This window comes from Cryptomeria japonica, chromosome 3 (genome assembly GCF_030272615.1).
Source record: "Cryptomeria japonica chromosome 3, Sugi_1.0, whole genome shotgun sequence".
Lineage (NCBI taxonomy): Eukaryota > Viridiplantae > Streptophyta > Pinopsida > Cupressales > Cupressaceae > Cryptomeria > Cryptomeria japonica.
The window spans coordinates 834,828,837-834,848,144 of record NC_081407.1 but is presented as its reverse complement, the minus strand read 5'-3'; the positions used below and the strand labels follow the sequence as shown (position 1 = coordinate 834,848,144).

Here is a 19,308-nt window from a genome sequence, read left to right as displayed (position 1 = left end):
CTCTACCACCCCTATCTCTACCTTTGTCTCCTCTCCTACCTCCACCTCCTCCACCTCCTCCCTCGTCACCATCTCCCCCTCCCTCATCCTCATCATCCTCAAAAGTGGGCCGCATCTCCACTGGATCTGATATCCTCACCATGGCACGAGCTGCAAATAGTCTAGCAAACTCATCTATCATCCCAACATCCAAAATATCCAGGGCATAATCCCATATCTAGCCCCCTAGCTGCACAAACTCCTCCACGACTGTCGCACTATCAATAGTCGGACTCCAATCTGGTATGTCCTACCTCTGACGCGCATACAAACAAGTCCATTGTGGTATCCGCTACTACCGACCAAACTACCACAAAACTCTCGTAACCAAAAATCTCTCAATCACAAAAGGCGTCCTCCCTATCAAAATTGGGTCATAAAGACATATGGCAGCTCCAGCCCATCCTCAGCCCAAACCTTGCGACCTATATACGGTCGCCATATGATCATATCAATATCATCCAATACCATCCTCGAATGCTCCAGTTTGCCCAGCTTCCGCTGGACAACTAACCCCCTCTATCCATTGCATAGGCACATCCAACTAGCCTATCTCTGTCCACCAGTGGCCTAGCTGCAGGAATGTGCTCCCAGCACCATACCTGTAGGAGTGTAAAGCTAGCTGACAAACTATCGTAACCCAGGTATACTACCTCGTGCAAGTCCCTATACAAATGGGCTAGCATAGTCGTTCCCCATGTGAACTTGTGGCCCTGTGTAACCATCTCCTCTAGTACCAGTCCCCATCCCACTGACAATCCCTTCCACCTGTGGTCGGGACATAGAAAACCACCTACAAACCCTGCTAGTACTGATGGAAGAGGTACATAATCCAAATCCAGAAACACCTGCCATATAATTTCCTATCCGCACACTATATCATCATGAAAAATTTGATGAAGTGCCTCTGTCCTGCCCTCCTCTGACTGCTCATAAGGTAGTAGTGCCCCTACTACAAGTATGCACAGGATTCGGTAGCAATCCTCAGGGGTCACTGTCATCTCCCCTGTGGCAAAATGGAAGGTTTTTGTATCACTGTGCCATCTCTCTGCAAGCGCTATAAGTAAACCCTGGTTCATAGTAAATCAAGGCATATCCAATAGGGAAGATAGGTTGCATCTCTCAATAATGTCTAAATCAGCCTGTGCCAACCGTGGTATCAATGCCCATGGTCTCAAATACTGCTCACACAACTGAACCACTCCCAATCGCTCCTATCAAACAACAAAACAAGTTCAATATCAGTTCCTCATCAAAATATAGATATCAAAATCAAAATCACGTCATATCTATCCATATCAACTTATAACACAACTCAAGTTTTCAAAAACCATATCAAACTTGTAACACAACTCAAGTCCCCATTTCACATCAACTTGTAAAAGAACTCGAGTTTCCAACCCATCTCAACTTATAAAACAACTCAAGTTCCATAATCATATCAGCTTGCAACACAAATCAGGGTCTACATATATTAACATGAAACAATGCACATCAAATCAAGTTTATACCAAATCCACATCGATATCTATGATTAACTTGAAAAATCACAAATAAAACCTAGTTATATCGGCACTTATATTGGGCAAACTATCAAAACCATGATAGCAAACATAGAAACGAAACATTTTACACCTATCCCAGCAAAACTGACCTTATCCTATCAATTTTCCTCGCTCACAAAATCATCTTTTCTCACAAAACCGATCGCATGCGCTAACTAAATTTGGCTATGCGCTAGATTGACTCAATGCGCTAACCTATTTTCTCCACGCGCTATCCTATCTACCCCATGCGCTAGATTAACTCTATGCACTACCTATTTCTTCCAATGTGCTCTCTAAGCTACCCTAATCGCTAAACCTATCTTATGCGCTAACCTATCCTACGGTTTTGCTACCTATCTAACCCTATGCACTAGGTCTAACCTACGCGCTACTTGCCCTACACATGTGAATCTCTGTCTACCCAATGCACTAGATTTACCTGATGCGCTGCCTATTTCACTTTTTGCACTGCCCTATGTCCCTAATGTGCTAATGTGCATTTATGCACTAACCTAGCAAACCTATGTGCTAACCTAGAAAACCTATGCACTACCCTATGTTTTTCGGACGCAACCTAAATCAACAACCTTATGCAGTATGAAATTTGTTCGTATGCGCTGACCGACGACCTAGATGCGCTAAAATGTTAAACCCGTGTGCAAAATTCCAAAAAAGTACCCAAAATGACAAAATAAAAAATCAAAAAGGGGTCAAAAAGTTTGACTTACCAGTGGTCCTTATGCGGTAGGCCTCCGATACCTCCGAATGTGCTCAAATCAATGAGTAGAATATGGAATAGGCATTTTGTCTTCTCTCCAAAAGTCTCTTCCTCTAAAGTCAACAAGCATAAATGAGACAAAACAATACACTTTTCCCCTTTTATAGGGTGAAATAAAATTAGGGTTAGGGGATTAAGCATGTAATTCGCTCATGGTCTTCCTCATATCCTCACACACATCAATTATTGAGAGATTAATCAATTCAAGCATTCCACATAGCCAAAATTTTGCAAAGAAAACACAATTATCAAATCACATCAAATTTTTAATTCATCTCCTGAGGGGGCATTATCAACATCGATTATCAAAATTGGGGCATGATATATCTCAAAACAACATAAAATTTTTATTTTATCATAAATCATGATAACACGTCATTTTCTTTGAATTAACATGTGCACACACGTCACTTCAAAGAGGGGCAAAATGTAGACGTATAAAAATGACCATATTCCTAAATGAATATTTTATGTTCATTTCTCTATTTAATTAAATCCAATTTAATTAAATCACCCACATTCCTCTATTGAAATTAAGTAAATTACTCAATTTATTTAAATTAAATTCACTAGGCTTCTTTTTACATTTAATGAATAAATCATTTTATTCATTTAAATCCCTTCTATCCACTTTTAATTAAATTCAAATTTAATTAAATAGTTATCCTAAATTGAATAAATCTAATTTATTTGATTTCCCCAGATTACAACCAAATTGAATTAAATTCATTTTATTCAATTAAATCCCATTATCCCTTCATCCACTTCCAAAATCCTACATCTCCCACTTGCTTCCTAAAAACTATTCCTAACCACTTCTAGACTCTTCTAATCACTTCTAAATTAACCTAACCCATTTCCTAAACTTTGTCACATCCCTAAACAAAGGGAAGTCACTTCTAAAACCCTCAAAGTCTTTGAAAACCCTTAAAGGCTTCAACCACTTAACTTTGAAAGTCTCCCAAACCATTAATGGTTAACTCAACCCTCTAGCATGATTAAAGAATTTCCCTAAACTCAACCTCAATGTAACCCAAGGGTCTCATCAAGCATTTTTTTCTTTGACCATGGTTATCCTTAATCTTTTGCATAAGAGTTTATCCTTTGGGTAAAACCTTTATCCAATGGGTAATCCTAACTTAACCATAACCCTTACCCCCTAAGATAACCATGAGGTCTTCTCAAGCATTTAATGCTTCCTGCCACTCTTCTCAACCCAGTCTTATGTTGACATTTGTCACCATTTCATTGGTGATAATTGCAAACATGGATTCTCAAATTTCAAACTCAACCCTTGATTACCTCTTTCAATCCTAAACATCCATTGCCCTATTTTTGCTATAAATAGAGCTCTCATTCCTCCATTTTAATGATCCAAGTCTTTAGCATGACACTTATACTCAAATCCATGCAAGTTTTAATATCTCATTTATGCTCATCATTTAGCCTCTCTTTTAAATAGGAATTAATCTAAATATGCATGTTTAGAGAATTTTCCCTATCATTTAGCTTAATCATAGACTAGTATATCATGTGAGGATAGTCTTGTTACTAATCTTGTCATCTTATAATCTAGTTTATTGCACTTATAGGATCATGGATAGCTTAGGATGCATTTCATCTTAAAATCAACCAAAGCATCCCTTGTTCTTGCATTTGTCATCCCTAAACCACTTTGCTTAGTGATCTAAGAGCAAATACATTGGTTTGAGGGACCTTGTGAGATACAAAACCATGGAACCAACCTTGGGAAGCTGAGCCTTACTTCATGACTCCATAGCTTGCACCAAGATGTCCTGCGGGTGTGTGAGCAAAGCCTCTTTGAGCTCTGTTTTCCACATATTGAGTTCTATGGACCCACTTTTCCTGCATACACAAAGTAATCCTAAAGAAAATCATGTATGTGCAGTAAAGTGGTTATTCTAGTATTTGCAAGGAAATACAAAATATGGTTTATCGTATTCTAGAAATGATGATTTCACTTTATGTGTATATACTAACTCAGATTGGGCAGGTGATACAAATGATAGGAAGAGCACTTCTGGTGGAGTTTTCTTATTTTGAAAGAAACTGGTTTCATGGATCAGCAAAAAATCATCATGCATTTCTTTATCTACTGTAGAAGCTGAGTATGTTGCAGCAACACCTAATTGCACTCAAGTCTTATGGATGAAGAAAATGTTGAAGGATACCAGGGTAAATTGTAGTGAACCGGTAGTTATCTACTATGATAACTTTGCAATTTTTGACATGTCTAAGAATATGTTATTTCACTCTAAGACTAAGCATTTATCAATAAACTATAACTTTCTGAAGGACAAGGTTGAAGCAAAGGAAGTCAAATTGGTTTATGTGAACACTAAAGAATAGATTGCAGACATATTCACTAAACTGTTGTCTAAGGAATCATTTGAGTATTTGAGAGACAGGTTAAGGGTTTCTGCCCCTCTGGCAAAGACTTGATTGATGAAGTTTGTCATCAGTCCGACATGCATTATCAGAGATACTATTCATTTTGGCACTGATGAGTGGTGCTACTACTCAGGGGGAGTAGTCAGCTTTGAGATTCAGAGGTTTATTTCATTGCTTTGATATTTTTGTCAGATTTCTGGCATTGATGTCAAAGGGGGAGTGACAGTAATATGAAAAATCATTCATAGGGGGAGAGCTATTGATTGTTGTTGTCTTCCATGCTGGGAGACTTTTTTAGCATTTCTTGGTACTTAGATATTTTTCACATCTAGTGTTGCCATCAATTCCAAAGGGGGAGATTGTTGGCATTATGGATGAATTGATTATGTGTTGCATTGATGTTTTGTCATTGATGTCAACACTATCTCTTATGGTTGGTTACCGACAGAGAAATTTTGGTTACCGATAGAAGATCTAGTGTTACCGACAGAAGAGACTATCTATTGGATACTTCCGACATGTTTGGATCAGTGAAGGATATTTGATTTCATCTATTATATAGCTCCATGAGCATATTTTGATTAGTTGGTATTGGCCTGGTAATCAGATGCTATCATATAGTCTGGTAAACCCTTACTCGTACTGGTTTAAGGCTTTACCGATAGAGCTTTCATTAAGGAATCACGTCAGGATGCATAGTTGGTGTTGGTGCAGCTTCTTCTTGGATTTCAAGATGTTGAAGATGTTTTTTGATTGTGCTTCAACTATTTGAATACATTGCTTTTGGGTGGTGGACCCAGAATAGGTCTGATACCTATCTAGGTTATGGATCGGTATCATGCTAACGTGTACTCTAACCATTACCAAGATGTCTTGAGATGATTTATGGATTTTTTCTTATTGTTTTGGTCTTAAGACGACATGGCATGTCATTGTAATATTGAATCATCTAATGATCTTATTGTAATATCTTTAGGTGGCCGACCTAATTGGTGTAGGTCGTAGGGTTTGTATAAATAAGAGGTAGAAACTCTTTGTAAAGTATCATGGTTATTAGAAAGGTCATGGTCAAGGAATGCAATGTGTGAATATTGTAATATCATTCAGGTAGAGGAGTTGTCTGATCATTTGTGATCGAATTGGATTCAAAAGAGGATTTAGTCCTCTGACATTGAGCTTAACCGAGACTATAATCATGCATGGTATATGCTATTTCTAGTATTTCACTCTATTGGATTGTTGTCCATTTATTTTGAGATGGTTATAGCCTCTTTGTAGTCAGTGAGACTCTTTTGTAATGAGCAGTATGCTTTAGGCAGTGTGCCTTCCTGCAAGTGTAGGCCCCTCATTGTAACACATACTTTCTGCAGAACTATCATCTGACTATGGGTAGGCTTCCCACGATGGTTTTTCCATTTCCAAGTTTTTCACGTATAAATCATGGTGTTATGTGGTATGGTTGCTTTGCATTTATTATCTAGTTAATCGTTAAGTTGTATTGTTTACCGATATCTCTTCCTACCGGCATATGTATGTGCTTTACCAGTACTTGATTTGTTTAAGGTTGTATTGTGGATTAAAAGTTATAACCTGTCAAGAACTGATTGACCCCCCCCTCTAAGTTGTTCACTGGTTATCCTAACATGACATTGGTAGCTCACTTACTGGGGGCTCATTATCATTCATGATGGTACAATTTCACATGCAATCATACTTTCATAAGAAACATAATAGCCTATTTCTATCTGATCTCTTCTCCCTATACATTGGGGGCAAGAGTGATTTCAATCATCTCTCCTTCTTAATATTAAAATTTCCCCTATCTGAAGTAGTGTCTTCTATAAGGATTTCTTATTGATTGTAGAGGAGTATTCATATTTGAATTCCTTCTCTAATATTGGAACACACATCACTATTGGGGATCTTAAGTACATATCTTTAATTGGGACCTCCTCCTTGGTGTTGGTAGTCTTTGATCACCCATCAATTTCTTTTCTTCATGAGTAGTATCCTTTATAATAAACCCTTCTATTTTGTGAATGTGCATGTCCCTGATGAGGATCTCTTGCCTTCTTTTAGAAGAGTGTTTCTATAAATAATCTCGTTTCAATCCTCTTTTCTCTCTCTCATCATTCTTCTCATGGATAACCAAAGTGTGTAGCTTTCTATCCCTTCTTCCTTTTTTTCTCTTTGCATTTGTTTCCATTTAAATCTTTCATCTTGTGTTAGAGAGCTCTCAAATCCTCACACTCTTTCTTGTTTTGGAATTGAGCTTTAGACCTTCTTTCTTACCAAATGATTCTCCATTACTTTTTGATCTTGTATCAAATCCTATTGTGAGTATTTGTCATCAATATTCTTTCACAATTCGATGTGGTAAACATGATACTTGGTTTCAACTCACTAAATTAGCAGGACGAAACAAGGGGGGCATATAGCTACCCTCAAATTTTCATCATCTTCCTTACTAATAATTTAGGTGATTTTATCTAACATGTGGTTATAGAGTTATCTTTTATTAGCTAATAATTATTTATTTAGTTATTACTCTATTATACTCTATACTTATGCTAAACTTTGGAATCTTATAATTTTTTAGGGTTTTCACCTTTAGGGTTTTGAGTATCCTTTTATAAGGATTCTCTCTTTGTAATTTTATAACAATTGTAATTATTGAATTGCATTCTTGTTGCACAATCAATATGACTCCTCTTTTCTAGATCTTTGAATTCTGGCCTCCATATCTTTTTTGCTTCTCTCCTTCTATGACAGGTTTGCATATAGGTGATACTTGGGAGTTGTAGAGTTGATTTTTCCTCAACTCCTATATGGTATCATAGCTCCAAATCTGCATGCCCCTATTCTCTTCATGAGATATTTTGGGCCTTGTTCTTCATATCTATGTATTCAGGGGTTTGTGTAGTTGCTTTTTTCCATTTCTGGGGGTAGCTGATTTTTTGGTACATTTTGGTGCCAAAAGGACCTCACAGTTGGACTCAAGAGGTTGATTTGATGAATTTGGATATAAAATTCAATATATTCTGGTGAAGGTGTACTCAAAGGAAAAAAAATATTGGTTTATGGGCCAAACCACCCTCTGTATGGATGCAGGGCAATATTATTTTAAAAAAATATTTTTTTTGGCAATTTTATAGCTTACCTAGGCTGATTAGGACACGGCCGAGCCACCAGTGGTTTGTAACCCACCGGGGCCAGCCTGGTGGTTTACCATTGGTTCGGGAGTCTTCATAGACTGCTATCGGCAGTCTTTAAACCATTGGCCCCCATGCTTCATGGTTATCGTGACTGTCTACAGTCGCTACCGCCCCTACGAGCCTCTTGCCACCAACATCCTCCGCCTGACTACCGCTGGTGGTTAGCCCGCCCTCCGTTGCCTGCTCTGCCTGGCCACCACCCAGACACCACCTCCCTACCACTAGTAGATGGGCCTTTTTTTACATGAAGGGTTTTTTGACAATCTATTGGTTTTTTTGCCATAACCTGGGCAAACAAAGTTGATTTTTGAAAAATCATATATCACCCAAAATCTCATTTTGAGCTCTATTCAAATCTGAAGGTTTGAATTTTATTTTTTCATTTTTTATGGTATTTTTTGCTGTCAAAGCTAGAGGTTCTTTTTTGCACTTCGGGAGACATATCTGAACTCCGTTTTTTGAAAACTTTATATCGTTGGAAAGATTGTTCTGTGCACTTTCCATTCATATGAGTTTTCTTTCTTGATTCTTCTCTAGGTACATTTTATAAAAAAAAAAATCTTTTTAGCACTCTATTGAATATCTTGGATGTTTTAGGTCCCAGGATCTCTTTCTTTGAGTAGGATCTCTTGTCTTTGGCTGTTCTTTCTGTATTTCCAGCCTTTTGTCTTTTCTGATCATTGTATACATTTTTTTGTAAGCATTTTCTTAATGCCAATGCACTGAGATAAAGTGCCACTATGCATTGTATACTTGGGATCTTGCACATCTTGTGTCTTATTGTACATGCACTACATTATAAAGTGTCATGGGGGGTTGATATTTGTCTTTGTTTTCCATCTACCTTTGTCACATGAGTTTTCCTTCCATGACATTCATCTCATGATGTGTGTAAAGTGAGTGTTTCATCCATGACACTATGTACATTCTCTACACCTTCAATGTTCCTGATTCTTCATCATACAGTTCTTGTTGGCATTCAGTTTTAGTGTACCTATCACCTCTCCCTTGTAAACATTATGGGGGGGTTTCTCCTATTGTTCTAGTGCTTCCTTGGTTTGATTGATCAGCGCTTCAAGCTTTGGTGTTTTATGCTATCTGTAGCTTCGAGTTTAGTTGTTTGCCTTTGTTTGCCATCTGATTCGAGTAGTGTCATTTGAGGGCACTCATGCAGATTACAGTCTTCTCTACCTGGTCATGTTCTATTTCAATGGAGGTTCTTCAGATCAGTAGTTACTCTTCGATAGTGTTTGTAGCTTCTTCATGCTTCAGTGGTGTTCTTCATGATCACCCTTTGTTCCTGTTTTCTAGGAGATTCTCTTATTTGGAGGCTTCTTCAAACCTTCACTAGTCTTCATCTCCTTTTGGAGTAGAATTTTTTTCCCATGTGGTTTTCTCTATTTCTCTACCTTACAGAGACTCTTTTGTACTTGGGTACCTCATCAGGCCTAGTTGTCGGGACTCATTGTTACTTTCATGAATTTTTGTTTACATGCATTTTTATTCCTTAGCTATTTTTTAGCTACTCCCTAAGTTCATCTTAAGGGGGGATGTTAGAGTTATCTTTTATTAGCTAATAATTATTTATTTAATTATTAGTCTATTATAATCTATACTTAAGGTAAAATTAGGAATCTTATAATTCCTTAGGGTTTTTACCTTTAGGGTCTCGAGTATCCTTTTATAAGGATTCTCTCTTTGTAATTTCATAACAATTGTAAGTATTGAATTGCATTCTCGTTGCATAATCAATATGACTCCTCTTTTATGGATCTTTGAATTCTGGCCTCCATAGCTTTTTTGCTTCTCTCCTTCTTTGAAAAGTTTGCATGCAGGTGATCCTTGGGAGGTGTAGAGTTGATTTTCCCTCAACTCCTATATGTGGTTTTGTAGGGTGCAGTTCCTAACTATGTACTGTCGATACCGTTGGGGGCTTTGTCCGACAACTTGTGCATATATATGTTTTTTCATGAATGTTTACTTTTCTTTAATTTATCTTGCATATGCACGTAGTATCATCTGATCACTAAAGTGGGGGATAAATGTAACATCATAAATTGTACACCCTTGCTAGGGTGGTAAAATTCTATGCTTAGTTTAGTACCCAACTTAGTGTGTTTGCATCTTACATTGTAATTTCCCTTTAATAATTTTATTAATTAATTTAATTAAATCTAAAGTCATATTTCATCACTCCCCATATCATAAAATTGGTCCCTTTACCCTAAGTGTGCCCATTTTTATTTTATTCCTCCAATAAATCATTAAATCATAAACCCTAATTATGTCTTATTTTGACTTTAAGGGCTGATTATACATATCAAAAAATCTCAAAATAAGCTATAACTTTGGGATTCACTCTAATATCATCATATCTAACTGCCCTAAAAATTTAGTGAAAATTTGGTTGGACTATGCGTAAGATATACCTTGTCCCTGACATTTTTCCTAAAATTTTGGGAGCATAATTATATGATATTATAATTCTTAACCTTGAGAAATTGGTGGAAAATTGAAATCCTAGGTCGGCCTAAAGATGAAAGTAAGATCTAGGGATTCATACATAAGACCTCTCTTTCATCATTTGAAGGCCTGGGAGTTTTTGGCTAAGTTTTCTAGCAATCACAAGGAGACTTCTATGTAGTGAAAAAGAAGGTCTTTTGGAGTGTTCAACAACATTCTACAACATCTATCAAGATTTCATCAAGCATTCTTTCATCAATTGGGGGATTTTGAAGATGTAGGAAAGCAATAGGAGATCATCGACTAAATATTGTCTTGTACCCCTCCCTTGGGGATAGGTATGATTTTATGTTATTTTCATGTCTTTGTATGAGCTTCATTACATCAAATTTTAGATTTAAATTTATGCTTTAGATCACTTAGCATCATTTATTTAAATCATTTATGGTTTACTCTTTAAAGCATAACATTACTCTGGATTATTTGCATTCATAATTTTAGGGTCTTGCACACACACAAGATTCCTATACACACTATTTTACTATACCAATCAGCTATTTGTTGAGTTGGAAATCACCAAAATAGAGTTTTGAATAAGGGAAAACCCCATATAGCTACCCAAAACCTCATTTTCTATTGTAGTTGTAGGTATAGGTGCCTTGAAGACTTTCAATACTACTAAAAGGCACAAGGATTGTCTTGAGGCCTCATATCTATCACAAAATCATTAGGGACAAGGGTGTGATGCCCCTATCCACTCTAGGACAGGGGCGTGGTACCCTTGTCACCCTACTTTCAGGTGAAATTTGGCAGGTTGAGGGCTCAAAACATCAAGTTTGGAGACCTTCAGTTGCAGCTCCCTGTCTGACAAAATAGGACCAGGGCGTGGCACCCCTATCTTGGGTAGTTTGACTTAGTTTTTTGTGCCAAGTACACATTTAAATTCCCCCCCCCCCTTCTCTTATTTCAGTATCTCAATTTCAATCCTGCGAGTTTCAACAATTTCAGTTTGCATATGCTTCATTGTTTATCGCCTAGTCTAGTTGATCAATCACATCCTATGTTTCACATCTTCTCTTCATATACAACAAGAAGAATAGAAATCATAAGAGATAATACTTGGCTCTCTCTTTCTCACAAGAAGTAGCCAAAGTGAGCTCTCTCCCTAGGCTCTTTCATATTCCCAATGTATTGGCAAAAGTGGGATTAGGTCCTAGTCACCTGGTCTCACTTTTTCCCCTCCACAATAATGAATGATGATATTTTGGGTTTGCACTCTCACAACAGAGTCGAACTCTCAATTACAGAGTTGTTAGAAGTTTAGTCTCATGTATCTAAATGTTGGAGCTGTAATATGCTATGAAATATGAGTTTAAGAAGCAAACTGTAATATTCTAGGTCTGAATGTAAGTATGTTTGTATGAAAAAGAGCAGAAGCTCTAGCGTAATGTTTCAATCTATTTTATGTAATTTCTAAATGTGTTTTTATTCTCTCCATAATATATCAAGTGATATCAGAGCTAATGGAAGATGATACCAGAGATCCCTAAGAGGAAGATGAGCCCAAGGGATTGTTCAACACCTATGAGGAGTGTTCAACACCCAAGGAAGATTTGTTGTTGAGGTTCATGGGAATTGCTGACCAGAGAAAGAAGACTAGCTACCGTAGAAGAAAAGCAAGCTGTTAAGGAAGTGGCCAGTGTCAAGATCTGAGGCAAGAAGTATGGAGTAATGCCTCTTGAGGAGAATGAAACCTTATTCCTGGGCAACATAATTGTGGCTTCTATGTTGGAGTTTAATTTTAATGAAGCTGAAAAAAAAGAGAAAAAATGATGGAGGACTAAAAAATGACAAGGAGCTTTCCCAAGTCTCTTATTCAAGGCTAATATAAGAGATTTGTTTTTAAGTTGTTGGTGAAGCAAGATGCACTGCGTAGATCTTTAGTCAAAGTTACCAGAGTTGTTAAAGAATTGGATCTAGAGATTTGTGGTGAAGGGCTTGTCATGGATGAATAGAAAGAGAAAAGGGAAAGGACATGAATAAAAAACCCTCAAGCAATGGTATCTTGCCAGTTCTTTGTGTTTCCATTCAAGTTTAAGAGGATCGTTGGTGCTAAAGACAAAGGTATCACTAGTTAAAGGTAGAAGTAGGAGATCAATGTGGTGAAGGGCTTGTCATGGATGAATAGAAAGAGAAAAGGGAAAGGACATGAATAAAAAACCCTCAAGCAATGGTATCTTGCCAGTTCTTTGTGTTTCCATTCAAGTTTAAGAGGATCGTTGGTGCTAAAGACAAAGGTATCACTAGTTAAAGGTAGAAGTAGTTTGTTGTTAAGGTGCTTCTAGCAAGCTGTCATATTAAAGGAGGTTACATTTGATGAAAAGTAAGTTGTGTGAAGGAAGCTTGAAGTTTGTGGTTGTGTGACCAATAGAGGACATATGTAAGGAGAGATCACTATAGAAGTAGTCATAAGGAAATGCCACTATTTTTTATGGAAGTGAAAAATCCTTCTCTAGAAAAGATTGCAGTATATGGATGATGCCAATAAAGTTTGTAGTTGTTTTGAAGATAGATGGAGATATCTAAAATTGTCAATGTCCTTGTTTATCTGTTGTTCACTGTGGAGATTTTTTTTACTTATTTGGATGGATGGAGTCACATCTAAGAGAAAAACTAAATTGCAGATGGAAGTCAATGTTCATTGTTTATGTGGATGTCACTATTAAGACATCCAATGAATAAAAGTTGAAGAAAGTTGCCAAAGGCTACTGTAGAAGAGAGGTGACAACACTAGAAGAATAAGGAGATAAATCCATGGAATCATTGGAGCTCCTAGTTTGGAAGTTTGAACAAATCACCAAAGAGAAAAAAATTTGCCAATGTATAGCCATAGCTATTTTACAAAAGATAATTACTATTTTTGTTTATGAAATGGTTTATTATGTATGAAGAAAATGATCTAAAGATCATAAGTGAAACATACAAGTCTGAGTAGAAGTTTTTATATGTAGTATTAGGAAGGTGTTTTGTGTTTTTTGGTTTGAAATTGTCTTTATAGATCTTGAGGTAGTATGAAGTTTGAGGAGATTAGACGAGTATGTGTCTAGCCCTTCAAAACAAACTAAGAAGAGTTGATAAGAAAGATCAAAATAAAAGGAAGATAGAAATTTAAAGTTGTGAAAAAAATAAGGGAAGAAGCAATTTGGTCGAATGTCCTAGCATTCTATATTCTATTTATGTGTAAGCAATGTTTGAGGCTCATTGGGCCCACTAGGATCCTCGAGCACCAACATTGTGACTGTATGAGAGGTGTTGAGTAAACAAGTGTTTGACACTTGAAGCAACAATGGACTGGTTACCAAAAGGACTAGAGATCATGGTTAGAGCATCCCAATAGCATAATGGGATTTCCTAGGTTTGATCCCTTGAATTTGAAGGTTTTAGATGCTGAAGCACTAGTGAAAAATGTGAAGAAGGAAATTGGACTTGTTGAAATTGGTAGTTGTGATTAAGGGGGCGTGTTATAAATAATCCCAATTGGAATTATTAAAACTGGTAATTCTGATTAAGGGGAAGAGTTAGAAATAATCTATCTCCTCCATATCCTTTGTATACTCAAACAAATCTTATTATTAAGACAAACACTAAAAACATATCTTCCATGGATTCGTTTGGATTTCACATTGATTACTCGAATGTATCAGAGTCCTCCCTGCAGTGCTCTCACTAATTGTGGGTTGTCTAAAATATGTTACTTTGTATTTGACTTGCTCTCTATGGAATCTGCTCATCCTTCTATATAATGAATATGATATTTTTGGTCTGTGCTCTCACAAGAGAGACTTATCTATCTAAATGTTGGAGTTGTAATATGCTATGAAATATAAGATAAGAAGTACTTTTTAATGTTGTGAGTCTAAATGTAATTATATTTGTATGAAAAAGAGGAGAAGCTTTGATGTAATGTTTCAATCTGTTTAATGTAATTTCTAAGTGTGTTGTTTTTCTCTCCCCTTAATCTATCAAACAATTTAGTCTATTTGTTTAATATTGTTTACACTTGATCCATTATCAATTTGACATATAAGATGATGCCAATTTTTTTAAAGACAAGATGTTTATTGTATTAAATGTAATGCTGCGAATAATAAACAATGAGATATCTTAACTGATTTTTATATGAGGTCAAAATAGATTAAAAAATAGTAGTTAATTTTTAACTCTTTCATATGATGTCAATCTTTGTAAATATAAGAAGTTTATTGTGTTAAATGTATTGTGTTAGATGTTTAGAATTTTTTATATAATTTGAATGAAATTTCAATATAAAATTCTCCAAGACTACCAAGTTTATATCCTTGCATGCACAAATCTCATTTAAAATTAATTATACTTATATTGCTTCTATTTAATTAATTAACCATTTAAAGCACTATAAAGAAAATCTGTTGAAAACAATAAGGACATTTGGATTTTGGAATAAAATTAGAAGATAATAAATTAATAACTGCTTTAACACAACACACTCAATTCAAATTAATGATTAGAAACCTATCTAGTCAAATCTTCTACAATAGACGTGGCAGCAGACTATCCTGCTTCTTTCCTGTGAGAGTGACCACAGGTGACACAAATGTCCTAAATTGAGGAAGACGATATAAACCCTCATTCACAATCTAGACAAATCTTCTACAATAGACATGGCAGTAGACTGTTCTGCTTCTTTCCTGTGAATTTGACAACAGGTGACACAAATGTCCTAAATTGAGGAAGACCGTCTAAACCCTCATTCGCAATCTCATAAATAGGCAATGGAAGAGATTTTTCATATTATATCCCAGCAATCTATTCTTGTAATGTATAATCCCACATCCATTTTCCATTGGTGACGATAGGAACAAAAGACGCAATTTACAAAGATCTCAAATCCCTGAAATAGAAAAGGCAAACCCAAATCCAAATCAATTTTTTCCATTCTTCTCAGATAAAGCCTTTGAGAACACATGGTTTAGAATCAAGATTTAAGATCAGCGTCTTCTAAAGAGAAACTCACTCACTGCAACAACAGACGAAGTAGAATATAAAGCTTCCTCCCTCACATTCTTGTTATTTTGTGGATTTACACACTTTTGATTAGAATTGAGCATGTTAAACTTTCAGTTTTAATCTTCGATTCAGCCTAATAATCAATATTGTCTTTTTCTTCCTGGATCCATCTTCACGCGTTACTATTTCGAAACCTAATGTGCAGACAAAGGAAATATTATTTAACTTAGAATCTATAATGAGAAGATGCAAAGCTTCTTCAGAAAAGGCATTGAAAAGAACGTGAGCATCTTTTATGGAGATTTTCAGGCCAAACAAATCGACCTTCAATCACAGGTAAAGATTAAAGACATGCAAAATGTAGGTCAAAAAACTCAATTTAGGCCATATTTAGAATACATATTTTAATGCCAAAAGAAAAACGCATTCAACAAGATTTAGATGATAAAGAGAGTTGAGATTGAATTTGAAACTGTGAGTACACAGCTGTACATACAGATTGACAGAAAGCTGATTGCCCTGCAAATAGAATTTAGAGATTCTAAATGAGAGAGGTTAGGGGGAAGGTGGCCGCGGAGGGCATTGAATCGGAGCCTGAGCTTACCAAGGGATATGACACATTTTAAATTTAATATCAGAATTTGTCATTTGAAAAACTGTCATACTACAATAATGAGAATATAAACCAATCAGAAGTAGGTGCAAATTCAGATGATAATTGTGTAAGAACATTAGAGGGCGGCCTGAATGAAGGATCATGAGATGCATTTGGGTAAACAAATGTTAAACAAAGTAACATACAATAAGTCAAAACCTACGCAGTATATGAATTTGTGCTTAATAAACTAATCAGGTAGGGTGTATTTGTCAGTTCAGCTTAAATTTTTTATTTCAATCTAAACTGTTCTATTTCTTTCTTTTTTCACCAAATTCCCTAATGCTAGGGTTTCATTAAGTAGCTAAAAGAACTATCCGAGATCCAAATATGAAAAGATTTAAAATGTCATATATAAAAACTATGCATGTGGTACATGATCTCAAAACGTATCTTATTTTTGTAGCATCACAGCAATATAGACTATGCGCTACTACATTTTCATATTTAGAATGTCCTTTTTCAGACTTTGTTTATGAAACCCTACACTACACAAAAGATAAACCAGTTTTGCAGGAATGCCAACACCCTCACATATCGGCATGCAAATGAACTGATTCCATTTTTCTGATCAAACAATGAATCCCAGCGAGCTCCACTATCCACTTCCTCTTCCTGCATATTAATATATATTATTCAGAAAGATGCCGTAATCTTATTCATAGAAGATATAATCCGAAAGACTATGCACAATATTTTATACTCATTTTTTTTTGCCGTTTCCTTCTCGCACTGGGATTTTGGAACCAGTAGAATACGCTCATGCCTCCCACAGCACCATGGGCCTGCAGCTCTGCAGAAGTGCGGTTTATTTGCTCAGATCTGCTAGTGTCGTGGAGAGCGCAAGCAGTAGAAGAGCTCCTTGAAAAATTGAGGTTTACTTTCACATAGTCTATTTGCATTTTGCAACCAGTTGCAAGAATTGGGGTTTATTTGCTCAAAAGATGGATTTCTCGTTCCACTCGCGAAAATGGACTCCAATCTTCTCTTTTGAGCTTCATTTGTCTTCCATCTACAGCTTGCACTCTCCACAGACCTAGCAGATATGATAATCCTGGAATCTGATAAGCCTGAATCTGAAGAAAACAAAACAAAGGATTTATTTACAACATTGTACCGAATTGAAAAAAACTAGATGAGAACAACCCAATTCGTTTCATAAAATCACAAGTACCCAGTTGGTGTAACTGCTGCAGATTCGCGATCCATTATGTTTTGTCGGCCCTAAACTTGAAATAACCTAACTGAGGTTACTTTAAAAAACCCTAGAGGTCTCAACCAGCTTAGTATCTCAGGTAAATCCAAAAAAACCCTAGAGGTCTCAACCAGCTTAGTATCTCAATGTAAATCCGAAACAATAGAATTATTTACCACATTGTACCGAATTGAAAAAACTAGACGTGAACTACACAATTAATTTTATAAAATCGGAAGTATCCAGTTCGTTTACCTGCTTTAGATCCACGATCCATTATGTTCTTTCAGTTCAGAGAGAGGTCACCCTACACTCTAAAACCTAGAGAGCTCACCCAGCTTCAGATCCGCCCCACCTGAGAGGTCACTCAATTCTCACCCAATTCTGCCGGCCCAGAGAGAGGTCACCCTAAAATCCTAAACCCTAAACTCTGAAACCCTAAAACTTAAAGAGCTCACCCAGCTGAGTATCAGAGGTAAATCCAAAGCCGATGCTAGGAAGAGAAAGGAGATGGGAGGTATAAATAAGCAGAAAGAACGCGAGCGAGGGAGTCGGAGAGAAACGTGAAGGCAAAGTCAATAAATTTTGGTAAAAATAAAAATTTATTATATGACAGAGAAGAGTTCTAAAATATAATAACAATACTAAATGAGTTACCACCGTAGGTTGTGGGTTGGGACTTGGGTAGGTTACTTTAAAAAACCCTACAGGGCTCACCCAGCTGAGTAACTCAGCTAAATCCACCTTCAATGGTACGTATACAAAGGAGATGGGCGGAGTGTGAGAGAAACGGCCGAGTCAATCATATAAAAATTGTGTACATGACAGGGAAGAGTATAGAATATTAATCGAGTTAAGAGGTTGGTTTGGGGTTGGGATTTTGGGTATCAAAAGAAAACTATATGGGTTGGAAAGTCACAAAATAATTAGTGAAAATGATTTTTTAGTATAAATTGATTTGGGTGAAAATTGAAAGATTAATATTAAAAAAATTAAGAGTTTTTTTTTTTTTTATTAAATTTCATTGTTAAGTTTCTAGTTTTTATGTAACATTTTTTTAAATGTATTATTTAGTTTAGGTATTAAAGATGATTTAAGTGAATAAAAGTAAGATAAATAGTTATGATATCTTCATACATACGAAGTGTAAATGCTAGGCATGTGTGAAACTTAAGACTATAGATAGACCTTTAGCATAATAAAAGTTCTCAAATTTCATACTCTACCACCATAATAAAAATGAATGTGTATGTACAATAAGAAAAATAAAAGTTCTCAAATTTCATGGATGAAAGAACATGATGAAATAGAATAATCTCAAAGGTTGGTAGGAAGTCAGTAAAGGGAGTGAGGTAGTTAAATGCAGCTTAGGATGTGGCCAATGGTTGCCAAAGTACTCTAGAGAAGTTCTACTTCCATAATAATTCTAAATGAACATCCTCTTCTGTAACATAAGGGAACTTAATGGTTCCCATAAACAGATCGTACTGAAGAACCTAGTGAAAGATTTGAAGTCACATATTTAATTTCTCCATAAAACTAATATGATTTCGGAGGCCTTTCTCAACGTTTGAATTTTCATTTGGCCTTTCTCAAATTATTTTTTTATGAGCACGGAGGCCTTTCTCAAGGTTTGAGTTTTCATTTGGGTTTTCTCAAATTCTTTTTTTATGAGCACAAGCGATTCTTTTGGGGGCCTTGTTATTTTATGGAAACCCCATAATCTTGTTTGAACAGTGAGGAACCAAGATAGAGGCTTCAAGATTGTGGATCTATTGGATAAGATAGCTAATGAGAAATAGACCGCCATGAATATTTATGCTCCTAGCAATGCAGTTCTGAGAAGAGATCTTTGGGTTTACCTTCTGTCTCATTAGTTTTTCTTCCATGACTCTAATTGGATTGTTATGGGGGACTTCAATTCCCCCTATTCTCTTTCGATAAATTAGATGGTGTTC

General features: G+C 36.1%; 1 long non-coding RNA gene across 1 annotated transcript; it reads right to left on the bottom strand.

The window, feature by feature from the left end:
• Positions 1-16,486: 16,486 nt before the first annotated feature.
• Positions 16,487-18,110, bottom strand: LOC131054799 (uncharacterized). The gene is made up of 2 exons (XR_009108057.2): positions 17,606-18,110; positions 16,487-17,231 (listed from the first exon to the last, which is right to left on the bottom strand). It is a non-coding gene; the product is annotated as an uncharacterized LOC131054799 (long non-coding RNA).
• Between the last annotated feature and the right edge of the window lie 1,198 nt (positions 18,111-19,308).